This window comes from Cynocephalus volans, chromosome 8, assembly GCF_027409185.1.
Source record: "Cynocephalus volans isolate mCynVol1 chromosome 8, mCynVol1.pri, whole genome shotgun sequence".
NCBI lineage: Eukaryota > Metazoa > Chordata > Mammalia > Dermoptera > Cynocephalidae > Cynocephalus > Cynocephalus volans.
In genome coordinates this window covers 119,218,935-119,232,688 of record NC_084467.1, presented here as the reverse complement: position 1 = coordinate 119,232,688, position 13,754 = coordinate 119,218,935, and the positions used below count along the sequence as shown (strand labels likewise).

The window sequence follows — 13,754 nt, the reverse complement described above, 5'->3', positions numbered from 1 at the left end:
GCCTTCCTCCACGTCCAGCCCGACCCCGCGGCGCGCTACCTCCAACCACCCCGTCCTTTTGGCCTCGCTCGCCACCCATCAGGCCTCCGGCTTCTCCCCCTCTTCCTTATCCGATGCTCGCCTCGCTCCCGCTCTTCCTCAGCCCCAAACCCGACTGGCCCGGGCAGCAGCCTTTCTCCTCCCGTGGCCGCCAGCCGACCACTCAGACGACAACAGCGACAACCAGCCAACGCACAAAACACACCCTCACTCCCTGGCCTCTGGCCACCAAATGGGCTGGCGCGAGCAGCGCTGCTGCTGCCAGGCCAAGTCTCGCGGATGACAGGCCACTTCATCTCTGCCTCCTCGGGGGATCTGCGCCCGCCAGTTCGGCCACCTGCCGGGGCCTGCGGTCCGTGACGTCGCCGCTCATGCCAGCAAACGCTGTGGCCCGGCCCCGAGTGCGGACCGGCGATTGGGCTCCACGTGTGTCGGTGGCTTGGGCGAGGATGGCAATGGAGCTTGTGGGGACAGCGACGCCGGCCCATGGCCCCGGGGAGGCAGAAGTGTGAAAACGACTCTCGAGAGGTTCGGCCAGCTAGACCACCGGGCAGCGGAGGTGGAAGCCAGGAGATCACGGGGGCCGCTGGGGAAAAGCGAACAGCCGAGCTGACCGGAGCGGGTGTGGGGAGATGGGTGTCGGGAGTGACTTGGAGCCCACACTTGGTTCGAATTTCATCACGGACGCTCTCCAGCAGCTGTCAAAATGGCAGGGAACGTACCGAGAACGCCCCTCAGAGCCAGCGCCGAGATTGGATTCGTCATCTTCTCCCGTGCCTGCCTTACCACCTAGGTACCCAGCTCTCCCTCCCCCTTTCCGTCCCTCTATCCATCCCCCACCTTATTCTGTGGCTGACCCCAAAGTCAACTGCAGAGCCCAGTCTACTTCCCGCCAAAACTTTCTTTACAGGCAACGTGGACGTCCAGCGCACGGCACGAATCTGCCACGTAACGATGGCCTGACGAGGCCGTGTCATCTGCGGAGAGGAGCCCCTCTCAGAACACAGACGCTTGCCATCACCGCGGGAGGTTCCCTTGCCTTGCTCTGTGTGTGTGTGTGTGTGTGTGTGTGTGTGTGTGTGTGTGTGTGTGTGTGTGTGTGTTTCTGGGTGTGTTTGTGTGTGAGAGAGAGAGAGAGAGACACACACACACAGAGAAACCCTGAAGGACGAAGGTGTCTGATCCACACCCCCGCTCTCCTCCCCCACCCCCGTACCCGCCGTGGCCCACCACGGGGTAGACTGGGGCGCTGAGCCCAGAGGCCGTGGAGAGAGCAGAGGCCGTGGGAGAGCGGGCCTAGGCAAGGTCTGGAAGGAGTAGGGGATTCAGCTGGACCAGAGACATCCATGACGCCTTGTCGGGACACGCATTTACGTGTCAGGTGTGTGTTTTGGGTTGAGATTAAAAGAGGGACAATGCAGGGGACAGATCCCTGAGGAAAGCTGTGGACTGTGGTCAGGTGGTGTTGGGGGTTGGGGTGGGAGATGCGAGGTGGCGCTTGGGGTGGCGGCGGCGGCGGCGGGCGATCCAGATTAGGAGAAATCCTGTGGACGAGCGCGATAGAGTGAACACAGACTGTGCATATGCGGTGATGTTCCTAAGTATTTTGAACTCACTCGTGTGCTTTAATGACTGTGGGACCCTCTAGGAGGATGCGATGTGTCTTGACACTGTCTTCGGGGATGCCACTTCCGCTGGTAGTAGTTGGGCCCAAATGGCCTAATCTTGGGGGAGAGCGAGCGAGTGCGCGAGGAAACGTGGTGAAATGGGACAGGGGTGGGGCGAGCGGGCGCAAGAGTGAGGTGCGTGTGGTGCTTGTGGTGCTTGTGGCGCATGTGAGCGAGGCGGTGGCAGGGGAGTGAAGACAAAAAGGGAGAGAGAGACGGCGTCGCGCAGGAGGGTGGCTGGGCGGGAAAGCTGTCCTGGGGACCAGTTCTGTGCGTAGGGCGGGTGGGGGGCCTCGCGCGTGGGAGCGGGAGTTGGTGTGTGGGATGCGCGCACGACCCTGAGGGGAAAGGAAGCAGAGCAAGCAGAGCGTAGAGCCGCTAGGCGTTGGGGCTGCGGGACCAAAAGGGGCCGGCGTGCTGCATGGGCCGGGAATCGAACCCGGGCCTCCCGCGTGGCAGGCGAGAATTCTACCACTGAACCACCCATGCACCCGTGGTGGCAGTCCCCAGCAGATGCTGGCACAGCAGCGCTGGCCACCTGCCGCCGGGCACTGGTCACCGCCCGCCGTGGGCATCTGCTCCACCGGGCCATGCACGAAGGGCCCGATGGGGCAGGGAGCCGGCGGGCGACCCGACGGAGAGACTCCAGTCGCGTCCAGGGCCCCGGGACGCCGCGCACCCACGGAGGAGGCCCGTCGCCCCACCCTGCGCGTTCTCTGCCGCTCCGGGTCTCCAGACAGACCGCCTGCCGGTGTGTCGCCTGAGGAAGCCAGGAGAGGGACCAGGCCTGGCCGGCGCCCGCTGGCCGATCAGGGCGTGTGGCCTGTGTGTGGCCGGCGGGGCTGAGCGCGGACGTTCCCTTCCGCGCTGCCGGACTCCGACCCGAACTCCCTTTCGGGGCTGCGTAGCTGGCATCCTTGCCTGTGTCGTGTGTGAGAGGGAGCGGTGAGGGGGCGGGGGTGGCGGCTGGACGGGTTGGGGGACGGATAGCGGCGCCGCCGAGCGCGCCTCGCGACAAGTGACCGACTCGGTTGCGAGGCCCCTACGGCGACGCTCTGGCCAACGGCTCGCACTAGGGGTCCTGCCCCCGATGTGCTGGTTGGGAGGCTGGAGCGTTAGAACGGCCGGACGGAGGAGCACGTGGGCAGAGCGGCAGCTGGCTGGCGGCCGGGACGGCGGAAGGTCGCTCTGGTGTGTGGGGGACGGCCCAGGCAGTCGCTTCCCACGTTGGGGATGTGGTGCGGCGCCGAGGTGGTACCGGCCGGGGCCTGGCAAGTTTTTGGTCGGGTGATGGGGATCTAAGGGCTTCCGCTGGCGACTCCTGGGGGCAAGCTTTGCGGGGCTGGGCCCAGCGCAGGGATCCGGCTGTCACTGTCGAGCAGGCGTCCGGGCTGCTTGTGTACCCGTGTACCCGGCAAGTGTGGGCAGGGAAGGGCCCGCACTTGCCAAGGCGAGGAAGCGCGGGGACCGCGACGCAGCAAGATGGGGGGGGGGGGGTGGCGACCTCAGTGGGCCGTGGAGAGAAGCGACTGGGCCGGCGGGGGCCGAGGCCTTGGCGGGCAGGGCAGGGCAGGGCAGGGCAGGGCAGGGCAGGGCAGGGCAGGGCAGGGCAGGGCAGGGCAGGGCAGGGCAGGACGTTGGCTGGCGTGCCCCTGGTTGCAGAAGCGTGCGGCTCTAAGAGCGAGTCGCTGTTCAGGAGGGCAGAAGGTGGACGGGGAACCCTGGAGGGCTTTCCAGGGCGGGTGCATCTGGGCAAGGAGCGGGGGTGGGGGTCGGGGTTGAAGGGGAGGGCTGCGTGGGATGGAGGTCGCGGAGGGCGGGCAGAGCGAGGCAGGTGTAGAGCGAAGCAAGGAGCACCGAGGCGTCCTGGAGTGGGGTCAGATAAGAGGGGCGTGCGAGTCGGTGTGGAGTGCAGTCAGCGGGGATGGCAGTGGGCGGAGGGTTGGAGACCGTGGGTGGTGGTGGAGGGTCGCGATGGGCGTTGCCCAGTCTGGGGACAGAACCTGCGGTGGGCGCGCCCAAAAGGTTGGCTTGTCAGGAGTGGGATTCGAACCCACGCCTTCAGAGGAGACTGCGACCTGAACGCAGCGCCTTAGACCGCTCGGCCATCCTGACAGCGGGCCTGGGCGCATCGCCGCTCGCCTGGCTGGGACCCGGAGCGGACGCCCGTGCCCTGGGGCGGACGCCGTGTCCTAGGACGGAAGGCGTCTGGGTGTGCAACCGACGGGTCGTGAGGGCCAGAGGGGGCAGCCAAGTCGGCCGACCCGGCTGGCTCCCCGGCGTCGACGGCCCCACGCCCCGGCCCGACGCACGCCCAGCACTCCTGGCGGCCTTGCTTGGTCGCCCGCGCCTCCCCCTCAGGCTGATCCGCGCATGGGAGGCCGCGGGCTGGGCGCACCGGGCGGTTCCACGCCACCGGGGTACGGGCGGGCCGCTCGTGGTGGGCGTCCGGGCGGAGTCGGAGCGTGCTCTGTTGGGGGTCGCGGTAGTTGGGCGTCGGCGACGGGAGAAGGGGCGGTCGTCGGGCGAGGGATGGGACGGACGCATGCCGGGCGCCTGCGGTGGGCAGGGGGAGGAAGGCAGGGCTAGGAGCCCGCCGCGGGAGAGGGCGTGAGGAACACGCGCGCTACCCGCCACCGTCCTCGTTAGTATAGTGGTGAGTATCCCCGCCTGTCACGCGGGAGACCGGGGTTCGATTCCCCGACGGGGAGACAGCTGCCCTTTTTGGCCGCCGCCACCGCCCGGGTCCCCGCAGCCCGCTCTCGGACCCAACCTATGGCCCCCAAAGGGCTCATGTCTCTCTCGCTCTCTCTCTCTCTCTCACCACCTCTCCGCCCTCCCCTTCTCACCCCCTCAGCCTTCCTCTTCCCCTCCCCGCCTCCGCTCGCTCCAACCAGGCGCAGGGCGCCGTCTGGTGCGTGCCTTGTCTGCCCCCTTGGCCCCCCCTTGGGCCCCTTCCCTTCCTTCTCACGCGGGACTTCGTGGCCACAGCGGAGCTACCTCCTGTCGCCCACCGACACCCCGCCCCACCCCCACAGCGACCGACGAACCACCCGCGCACCCAAAGTGGGAGTGGGAGTGGGAACTGGGCTGCCAGCGACGCACAGGGGCCGGGACCCGGGGTAGGCGGTGGGAGCCCCTAGCCTGTCGGTGTGGGCTGTGGCCTCGCCGGGGCCCTGGTGGAGAATGGCTTTGGCGTGTCAGGTGCAGGAGGACGCGTGCTCGGGGTGCGGCGGCGACGGCGTAGAGGCGAGGGCCCAGGAGCAGAGGGGCGGCGAGTGCGCCCCCAGAGGCGGGCGGACCCGAGCCGCTGTACTGGGCTTGCGCCGTCAGCGGGGCGCGGGACGGCCTTAGGTGGCGCTGTGGCAGCGAGAGGGAGCTGCGGGAGGGCGGCGGCGCCCGGGTCGGGCGGCGTTGGTGGTATAGTGGTGAGCATAGCTGCCTTCCAAGCAGTTGACCCGGGTTCGATTCCCGGCCAACGCAACGGGCCGACCTTTTGCGCAGGTCCAAGTGCATGGTGTCCGGGGTCCCTGTCGGGGCTTGGCCCGTGGCTTCGGCGGGCGCGCGCGTGCGTGCGTGCAGGAGGCGCGCAGTGATTTGCGGGTGCCGCCCGCGTGTAGGGCACTCGGCATTGCCGGCGGCCGGCTGCCCTCTGTTTGCCGTGCGAGGAGGGGGCAGACGCCAAGCGAGCTAAGGCCGAACGCTGGGGAAGGAGGCGCTGGGTCCAGGAGGCACTGGGTCCAGGAGGCGCATGCCGGGCACGAAGCTCGACGCTCCCTGGTGGTCTAGTGGTTAGGATTCGGCGCTCTCACCGCCGCGGCCCGGGTTCGATTCCCGGTCAGGGAAGCCTTTCTTCTTTCCCCCTGCCTACCACCCTCCCGGAAGCCTTCACACCACCTCCCTGCCCTTTTGGCCAACAGGCAGGCAGGCTGGCTGGCTCGCTCGCGTCTCCCGTGCCCCAACGAGTCCCCCGCCCCCGCCTTCCTCCACGTCCAGCCCGACCCCGCGGCGCGCTACCTCCAACCACCCCGTCCTTTTGGCCTCGCTCGCCACCCATCAGGCCTCCGGCTTCTCCCCCTCTTCCTTATCCGATGCTCGCCTCGCTCCCGCTCTTCCTCAGCCCCAAACCCGACTGGCCCGGGCAGCAGCCTTTCTCCTCCCGTGGCCGCCAGCCGACCACTCAGACGACAACAGCGACAACCAGCCAACGCACAAAACACACCCTCACTCCCTGGCCTCTGGCCACCAAATGGGCTGGCGCGAGCAGCGCTGCTGCTGCCAGGCCAAGTCTCGCGGATGACAGGCCACTTCATCTCTGCCTCCTCGGGGGATCTGCGCCCGCCAGTTCGGCCACCTGCCGGGGCCTGCGGTCCGTGACGTCGCCGCTCATGCCAGCAAACGCTGTGGCCCGGCCCCGAGTGCGGACCGGCGATTGGGCTCCACGTGTGTCGGTGGCTTGGGCGAGGATGGCAATGGAGCTTGTGGGGACAGCGACGCCGGCCCATGGCCCCGGGGAGGCAGAAGTGTGAAAACGACTCTCGAGAGGTTCGGCCAGCTAGACCACCGGGCAGCGGAGGTGGAAGCCAGGAGATCACGGGGGCCGCTGGGGAAAAGCGAACAGCCGAGCTGACCGGAGCGGGTGTGGGGAGATGGGTGTCGGGAGTGACTTGGAGCCCACACTTGGTTCGAATTTCATCACGGACGCTCTCCAGCAGCTGTCAAAATGGCAGGGAACGTACCGAGAACGCCCCTCAGAGCCAGCGCCGAGATTGGATTCGTCATCTTCTCCCGTGCCTGCCTTACCACCTAGGTACCCAGCTCTCCCTCCCCCTTTCCGTCCCTCTATCCATCCCCCACCTTATTCTGTGGCTGACCCCAAAGTCAACTGCAGAGCCCAGTCTACTTCCCGCCAAAACTTTCTTTACAGGCAACGTGGACGTCCAGCGCACGGCACGAATCTGCCACGTAACGATGGCCTGACGAGGCCGTGTCATCTGCGGAGAGGAGCCCCTCTCAGAACACAGACGCTTGCCATCACCGCGGGAGGTTCCCTTGCCTTGCTCTGTGTGTGTGTGTGTGTGTGTGTGTGTGTGTGTGTGTGTGTGTGTGTGTGTGTGTGTGTGTGTTTCTGGGTGTGTTTGTGTGAGAGAGAGAGAGAGAGAGAGACACACACACAGAGAAACCCTGAAGGACGAAGGTGTCTGATCCACACCCCCGCTCTCCTCCCCCACCCCCGTACCCGCCGTGGCCCACCACGGGGTAGACTGGGGCGCTGAGCCCAGAGGCCGTGGAGAGAGCAGAGGCCGTGGGAGAGCGGGCCTAGGCAAGGTCTGGAAGGAGTAGGGGATTCAGCTGGACCAGAGACATCCATGACGCCTTGTCGGGACACGCATTTACGTGTCAGGTGTGTGTTTTGGGTTGAGATTAAAAGAGGGACAATGCAGGGGACAGATCCCTGAGGAAAGCTGTGGACTGTGGTCAGGTGGTGTTGGGGGTTGGGGTGGGAGATGCGAGGTGGCGCTTGGGGTGGCGGCGGCGGCGGCGGGCGATCCAGATTAGGAGAAATCCTGTGGACGAGCGCGATAGAGTGAACACAGACTGTGCATATGCGGTGATGTTCCTAAGTATTTTGAACTCACTCGTGTGCTTTAATGACTGTGGGACCCTCTAGGAGGATGCGATGTGTCTTGACACTGTCTTCGGGGATGCCACTTCCGCTGGTAGTAGTTGGGCCCAAATGGCCTAATCTTGGGGGAGAGCGAGCGAGTGCGCGAGGAAACGTGGTGAAATGGGACAGGGGTGGGGCGAGCGGGCGCAAGAGTGAGGTGCGTGTGGTGCTTGTGGTGCTTGTGGCGCATGTGAGCGAGGCGGTGGCAGGGGAGTGAAGACAAAAAGGGAGAGAGAGACGGCGTCGCGCAGGAGGGTGGCTGGGCGGGAAAGCTGTCCTGGGGACCAGTTCTGTGCGTAGGGCGGGTGGGGGGCCTCGCGGGTGGGAGCGGGAGTTGGTGTGTGGGATGCGCGCACGACCCTGAGGGGAAAGGAAGCAGAGCAAGCAGAGCGTAGAGCCGCTAGGCGTTGGGGCTGCGGGACCAAAAGGGGCCGGCGTGCTGCATGGGCCGGGAATCGAACCCGGGCCTCCCGCGTGGCAGGCGAGAATTCTACCACTGAACCACCCATGCACCCGTGGTGGCAGTCCCCAGCAGATGCTGGCACAGCAGCGCTGGCCACCTGCCGCCGGGCACTGGTCACCGCCCGCCGTGGGCATCTGCTCCACCGGGCCATGCACGAGGGGCCCGATGGGGCAGGGAGCCGGCGGGCGACCCGACGGAGAGACTCCAGTCGCGTCCAGGGCCCCGGGACGCCGCGCACCCACGGAGGAGGCCCGTCGCCCCACCCTGCGCGTTCTCTGCCGCTCCGGGTCTCCAGACAGACCGCCTGCCGGTGTGTCGCCTGAGGAAGCCAGGAGAGGGACCAGGCCTGGCCGGCGCCCGCTGGCCGATCAGGGCGTGTGGCCTGTGTGTGGCCGGCGGGGCTGAGCGCGGACGTTCCCTTCCGCGCTGCCGGACTCCGACCCGAACTCCCTTTCGGGGCTGCGTAGCTGGCATCCTTGCCTGTGTCGTGTGTGAGAGGGAGCGGTGAGGGGGCGGGGGTGGCGGCTGGACGGGTTGGGGGACGGATAGCGGCGCCGCCGAGCGCGCCTCGCGACAAGTGACCGACTCGGTTGCGAGGCCCCTACGGCGACGCTCTGGCCAACGGCTCGCACTAGGGGTCCTGCCCCCGATGTGCTGGTTGGGAGGCTGGAGCGTTAGAACGGCCGGACGGAGGAGCACGTGGGCAGAGCGGCAGCTGGCTGGCGGCCGGGACGGCGGAAGGTCGCTCTGGTGTGTGGGGGACGGCCCAGGCAGTCGCTTCCCACGTTGGGGATGTGGTGCGGCGCCGAGGTGGTACCGGCCGGGGCCTGGCAAGTTTTTGGTCGGGTGATGGGGATCTAAGGGCTTCCGCTGGCGACTCCTGGGGGCAAGCTTTGCGGGGCTGGGCCCAGCGCAGGGATCCGGCTGTCACTGTCGAGCAGGCGTCCGGGCTGCTTGTGTACCCGTGTACCCGGCAAGTGTGGGCAGGGAAGGGCCCGCACTTGCCAAGGCGAGGAAGCGCGGGGACCGCGGCGCAGCAAGATGGGGGTGGGGGGTGGCGACCTCAGTGGGCCGTGGAGAGAAGCGACTGGGCCGGCGGGGGCCGAGGCCTTGGCGGGCAGGGCAGGGCAGGGCAGGGCAGGGCAGGGCAGGGCAGGACAGGACGTTGGCTGGCGTGCCCCTGGTTGCAGAAGCGTGAGGCTCTAAGAGCGAGTCGCTGTTCAGGAGGGCAGAAGGTGGACGGGGAACCCTGGAGGGCTTTCCAGGGCGGGTGCATCTGGGCAAGGAGCGGGGGTGGGGGTCGGGGTTGAAAGGGAGGGCTGCGTGGGATGGAGATCGCGGAGGGCGGGCAGAGCGAGGCAGGTGTAGAGCGAAGCAAGGAGCACCGAGGCGTCCTGGAGTGGGGTCAGATAAGAGGGGCGTGCGAGTCGGTGTGGAGTGCAGTCAGCGGGGATGGCAGTGGGCGGAGGGTTGGAGACCGTGGGTGGTGGTGGAGGGTCGCGATGGGCGTTGCCCAGTCTGGGGACAGGACCTGCGGTGGGCGCGCCCAAAAGGTTGGCTTGTCAGGAGTGGGATTCGAACCCACGCCTCCAGAGGAGACTGCGACCTGAACGCAGCGCCTTAGACCGCTCGGCCATCCTGACAGCGGGCCTGGGCGCATCGCCGCTCGCCTGGCTGGGACCCGGAGCGGACGCCCGTGCCCTGGGGCGGACGCCGTGTCCTAGGACGGAAGGCGTCTGGGTGTGCAACCGACGGGTCGTGAGGGCCAGAGGGGGCAGCCAAGTCGGCCGACCCGGCTGGCTCCCCGGCGTCGACGGCCCCACGCCCCGGCCCGACGCACGCCCAGCACTCCTGGCGGCCTTGCTTGGTCGCCCGCGCCTCCCCCTCAGGCTGATCCGCGCATGGGAGGCCGCGGGCTGGGCGCACCGGGCGTTTCCACGCCACTGGGGTACGGGCGGGCCGCTCGTGGTGGGCGTCCGGGCGGAGTCGGAGCGTGCTCTGTTGGGGGTCGCGGTAGTTGGGCGTCGGCGACGGGAGAAGGGGCGGTCGTCGGGCGAGGGATGGGACGGACGCATGCCGGGCGCCTGCGGTGGGCAGGGGGAGGAAGGCAGGGCTAGGAGCCCGCCGCGGGAGAGGGCGTGAGGAACACGCGCGCTACCCGCCACCGTCCTCGTTAGTATAGTGGTGAGTATCCCCGCCTGTCACGCGGGAGACCGGGGTTCGATTCCCCGACGGGGAGACAGCCGCCCTTTTTGGCCGCCGCCACCGCCCGGGTCCCCGCAGCCCGCTCTCGGACCCAACCTATGGCCCCCAAAGGGCTCATGTCTCTCTCGCTCTCTCTCTCTCTCACCACCTCTCCGCCCTCCCCTTCTCACCCCCTCAGCCTTCCTCTTCCCCTCCCCGCCTCCGCTCGCTCCAACCAGGCGCAGGGCGCCGTCTGGTGCGTGCCTTGTCTGCCCCCTTGGCCCCCCCTTGGGCCCCTTCCCTTCCTTCTCACGCGGGACTTCGTGGCCACAGCGGAGCTACCTCCTGTCGCCCACCGACACCCCGCCCCACCCCCACAGCGACCGACGAACCACCCGCGCACCCAAAGTGGGAGTGGGAGTGGGAACTGGGCTGCCAGCGACGCACAGGGGCCGGGACCCGGGGTAGGCGGTGGGAGCCCCTAGCCTGTCGGTGTGGGCTGTGGCCTCGCCGGGGCCCTGGTGGAGAATGGCTTTGGCGTGTCAGGTGCAGGAGGACGCGTGCTCGGGGTGCGGCGGCGACGGCGTAGAGGCGAGGGCCCAGGAGCAGAGGGGCGGCGAGTGCGCCCCCAGAGGCGGGCGGACCCGAGCCGCTGTACTGGGCTTGCGCCGTCAGCGGGGCGCGGGACGGCCTTAGGTGGCGCTGTGGCAGCGAGAGGGAGCTGCGGGAGGGCGGCGGCGCCCGGGTCGGGCGGCGTTGGTGGTATAGTGGTGAGCATAGCTGCCTTCCAAGCAGTTGACCCGGGTTCGATTCCCGGCCAACGCAACGGGCCGACCTTTTGCGCAGGTCCAAGTGCATGGTGTCCGGGGTCCCTGTCGGGGCTTGGCCCGTGGCTTCGGCGGGCGCGCGCGTGCGTGCGTGCAGGAGGCGCGCAGTGATTTGCGGGTGCCGCCCGCGTGTAGGGCACTCGGCATTGCCGGCGGCCGGCTGCCCTCTGTTTGCCGTGCGAGGAGGGGGCAGACGCCAAGCGAGCTAAGGCCGAACGCTGGGGAAGGAGGCGCTGGGTCCAGGAGGCACTGGGTCCAGGAGGCGCATGCCGGGCACGAAGCTCGACGCTCCCTGGTGGTCTAGTGGTTAGGATTCGGCGCTCTCACCGCCGCGGCCCGGGTTCGATTCCCGGTCAGGGAAGCCTTTCTTCTTTCCCCCTGCCTACCACCCTCCCGGAAGCCTTCACACCACCTCCCTGCCCTTTTGGCCAACAGGCAGGCAGGCTGGCTGGCTCGCTCGCGTCTCCCGTGCCCCAACGAGTCCCCCGCCCCCGCCTTCCTCCACGTCCAGCCCGACCCCGCGGCGCGCTACCTCCAACCACCCCGTCCTTTTGGCCTCGCTCGCCACCCATCAGGCCTCCGGCTTCTCCCCCTCTTCCTTATCCGATGCTCGCCTCGCTCCCGCTCTTCCTCAGCCCCAAACCCGACTGGCCCGGGCAGCAGCCTTTCTCCTCCCGTGGCCGCCAGCCGACCACTCAGACGACAACAGCGACAACCAGCCAACGCACAAAACACACCCTCACTCCCTGGCCTCTGGCCACCAAATGGGCTGGCGCGAGCAGCGCTGCTGCTGCCAGGCCAAGTCTCGCGGATGACAGGCCACTTCATCTCTGCCTCCTCGGGGGATCTGCGCCCGCCAGTTCGGCCACCTGCCGGGGCCTGCGGTCCGTGACGTCGCCGCTCATGCCAGCAAACGCTGTGGCCCGGCCCCGAGTGCGGACCGGCGATTGGGCTCCACGTGTGTCGGTGGCTTGGGCGAGGATGGCAATGGAGCTTGTGGGGACAGCGACGCCGGCCCATGGCCCCGGGGAGGCAGAAGTGTGAAAACGACTCTCGAGAGGTTCGGCCAGCTAGACCACCGGGCAGCGGAGGTGGAAGCCAGGAGATCACGGGGGCCGCTGGGGAAAAGCGAACAGCCGAGCTGACCGGAGCGGGTGTGGGGAGATGGGTGTCGGGAGTGACTTGGAGCCCACACTTGGTTCGAATTTCATCACGGACGCTCTCCAGCAGCTGTCAAAATGGCAGGGAACGTACCGAGAACGCCCCTCAGAGCCAGCGCCGAGATTGGATTCGTCATCTTCTCCCGTGCCTGCCTTACCACCTAGGTACCCAGCTCTCCCTCCCCCTTTCCGTCCCTCTATCCATCCCCCACCTTATTCTGTGGCTGACCCCAAAGTCAACTGCAGAGCCCAGTCTACTTCCCGCCAAAACTTTCTTTACAGGCAACGTGGACGTCCAGCGCACGGCACGAATCTGCCACGTAACGATGGCCTGACGAGGCCGTGTCATCTGCGGAGAGGAGCCCCTCTCAGAACACAGACGCTTGCCATCACCGCGGGAGGTTCCCTTGCCTTGCTGTGTGTGTGTGTGTGTGTGTGTGTGTGTGTGTGTGTGTTTCTGGGTGTGTTTGTGTGTGAGAGAGAGAGAGAGAGAGAGACACACACACAGAGAAACCCCGAAGGACGAAGGTGTCTGATCCACACCCCCGCTCTCCTCCCCCACCCCCGTACCCGCCGTGGCCCACCACGGGGTAGACTGGGGCGCTGAGCCCAGAGGCCGTGGAGAGAGCAGAGGCCGTGGGAGAGCGGGCCTAGGCAAGGTCTGGAAGGAGTAGGGGATTCAGCTGGACCAGAGACTTCCATGACGCCTTGTCGGGACACGCATTTACGTGTCAGGTGTGTGTTTTGGGTTGAGATTAAAAGAGGGACAATGCAGGGGACAGATCCCTGAGGAAAGCTGTGGACTGTGGTCAGGTGGTGTTGGGGGTTGGGGTGGGAGATGCGAGGTGGCGCTTGGGGTGGCGGCGGCGGCGGCGGGCGATCCAGATTAGGAGAAATCCTGTGGACGAGCGCGATAGAGTGAACACAGACTGTGCATATGCGGTGATGTTCCTAAGTATTTTGAACTCACTCGTGTGCTTTAATGACTGTGGGACCCTCTAGGAGGATGCGATGTGTCTTGACACTGTCTTCGGGGATGCCACTTCCGCTGGTAGTAGTTGGGCCCAAATGGCCTAATCTTGGGGGAGAGCGAGCGAGTGCGCGAGGAAACGTGGTGAAATGGGACAGGGGTGGGGCGAGCGGGCGCAAGGGTGTGGTGCGTGTGGTGCTTGTGGCGCGTGTGAGCGAGGCGGTGGCAGGGGAGTGAAGACAAAAAGGGAGAGAGCGACGGCGTCTCGCAGGAGGGTAGCTGGGCGGGAAAGCTGTCCTGGGGACCAGTTCTGTGTGTAGGGCGAGAGAGGGTTGTTGCGCATGGGATGGGGAGTTTTGTGTGTGATGCGCGCATGTCCCTTTGGGGAAAGGGAGCAGAGCATAGCGCACTGGGCGTTGTTGCTGCGGGACCAAAAGGCGACTGCAATTTCTCCTATTATGTTTTCACTTATTTTACGTGTTAATTATTTATTTTATGTCTCCCTCAAATAGAATGTTGTAAGACCCGTGCACCATGCACAAATCCCAGACACACCAGGATGGCTCACCTCACGGAGACCACGAGACTGAGACTGCTGCAATCAAGCAAGAGGTTTTTATTCCAGCATGCTGGGGTCACTCTCTTTTTGGGACAGAATTGACCCCGAGCTCTTAACTCAAGCATTTTTTATACAGTTTGGTAGGCAGACTTTGGCATCAGGGTGAGTTGTACACAGCTTATTGGCCATCTGGGGTGACTTTTAATTTCATTGGTGG

At 66.6% G+C, this 13,754-nt stretch overlaps 10 non-coding genes across 10 annotated transcripts; 6 read left to right on the top strand and 4 right to left on the bottom strand.

Annotated features, from left to right (window-relative positions):
* Nucleotides 1–2,124: 2,124 nt before the first annotated feature.
* TRNAG-GCC (transfer RNA glycine (anticodon GCC)) lies at nt 2,125–2,195 on the bottom strand. Its single transcript has one exon. It is a non-coding gene; the product is annotated as a tRNA-Gly (tRNA).
* A 1,543-nt stretch (nt 2,196–3,738) lies between these two features.
* TRNAL-CAG (transfer RNA leucine (anticodon CAG)) lies at nt 3,739–3,821 on the bottom strand. The gene has a single exon. It is a non-coding gene; the product is annotated as a tRNA-Leu (tRNA).
* A 524-nt stretch (nt 3,822–4,345) lies between these two features.
* TRNAD-GUC (transfer RNA aspartic acid (anticodon GUC)) lies at nt 4,346–4,417 on the top strand. The gene has a single exon. It is a non-coding gene; the product is annotated as a tRNA-Asp (tRNA).
* Nucleotides 4,418–5,117: 700 nt separating this feature from the next.
* On the top strand, nt 5,118–5,189 carry TRNAG-UCC (transfer RNA glycine (anticodon UCC)). The gene has a single exon. It is a non-coding gene; the product is annotated as a tRNA-Gly (tRNA).
* Nucleotides 5,190–5,480: 291 nt separating this feature from the next.
* Nucleotides 5,481–5,552, top strand: TRNAE-CUC (transfer RNA glutamic acid (anticodon CUC)). The gene has a single exon. It is a non-coding gene; the product is annotated as a tRNA-Glu (tRNA).
* A 2,262-nt stretch (nt 5,553–7,814) lies between these two features.
* Nucleotides 7,815–7,885, bottom strand: TRNAG-GCC (transfer RNA glycine (anticodon GCC)). Its single transcript has one exon. It is a non-coding gene; the product is annotated as a tRNA-Gly (tRNA).
* Nucleotides 7,886–9,397: 1,512 nt separating this feature from the next.
* On the bottom strand, nt 9,398–9,480 carry TRNAL-CAG (transfer RNA leucine (anticodon CAG)). Its single transcript has one exon. It is a non-coding gene; the product is annotated as a tRNA-Leu (tRNA).
* A 524-nt stretch (nt 9,481–10,004) lies between these two features.
* Nucleotides 10,005–10,076, top strand: TRNAD-GUC (transfer RNA aspartic acid (anticodon GUC)). Its single transcript has one exon. It is a non-coding gene; the product is annotated as a tRNA-Asp (tRNA).
* Nucleotides 10,077–10,774: 698 nt separating this feature from the next.
* TRNAG-UCC (transfer RNA glycine (anticodon UCC)) lies at nt 10,775–10,846 on the top strand. The gene has a single exon. It is a non-coding gene; the product is annotated as a tRNA-Gly (tRNA).
* A 291-nt stretch (nt 10,847–11,137) lies between these two features.
* TRNAE-CUC (transfer RNA glutamic acid (anticodon CUC)) lies at nt 11,138–11,209 on the top strand. The gene has a single exon. It is a non-coding gene; the product is annotated as a tRNA-Glu (tRNA).
* Nucleotides 11,210–13,754: the final 2,545 nt, after the last annotated feature.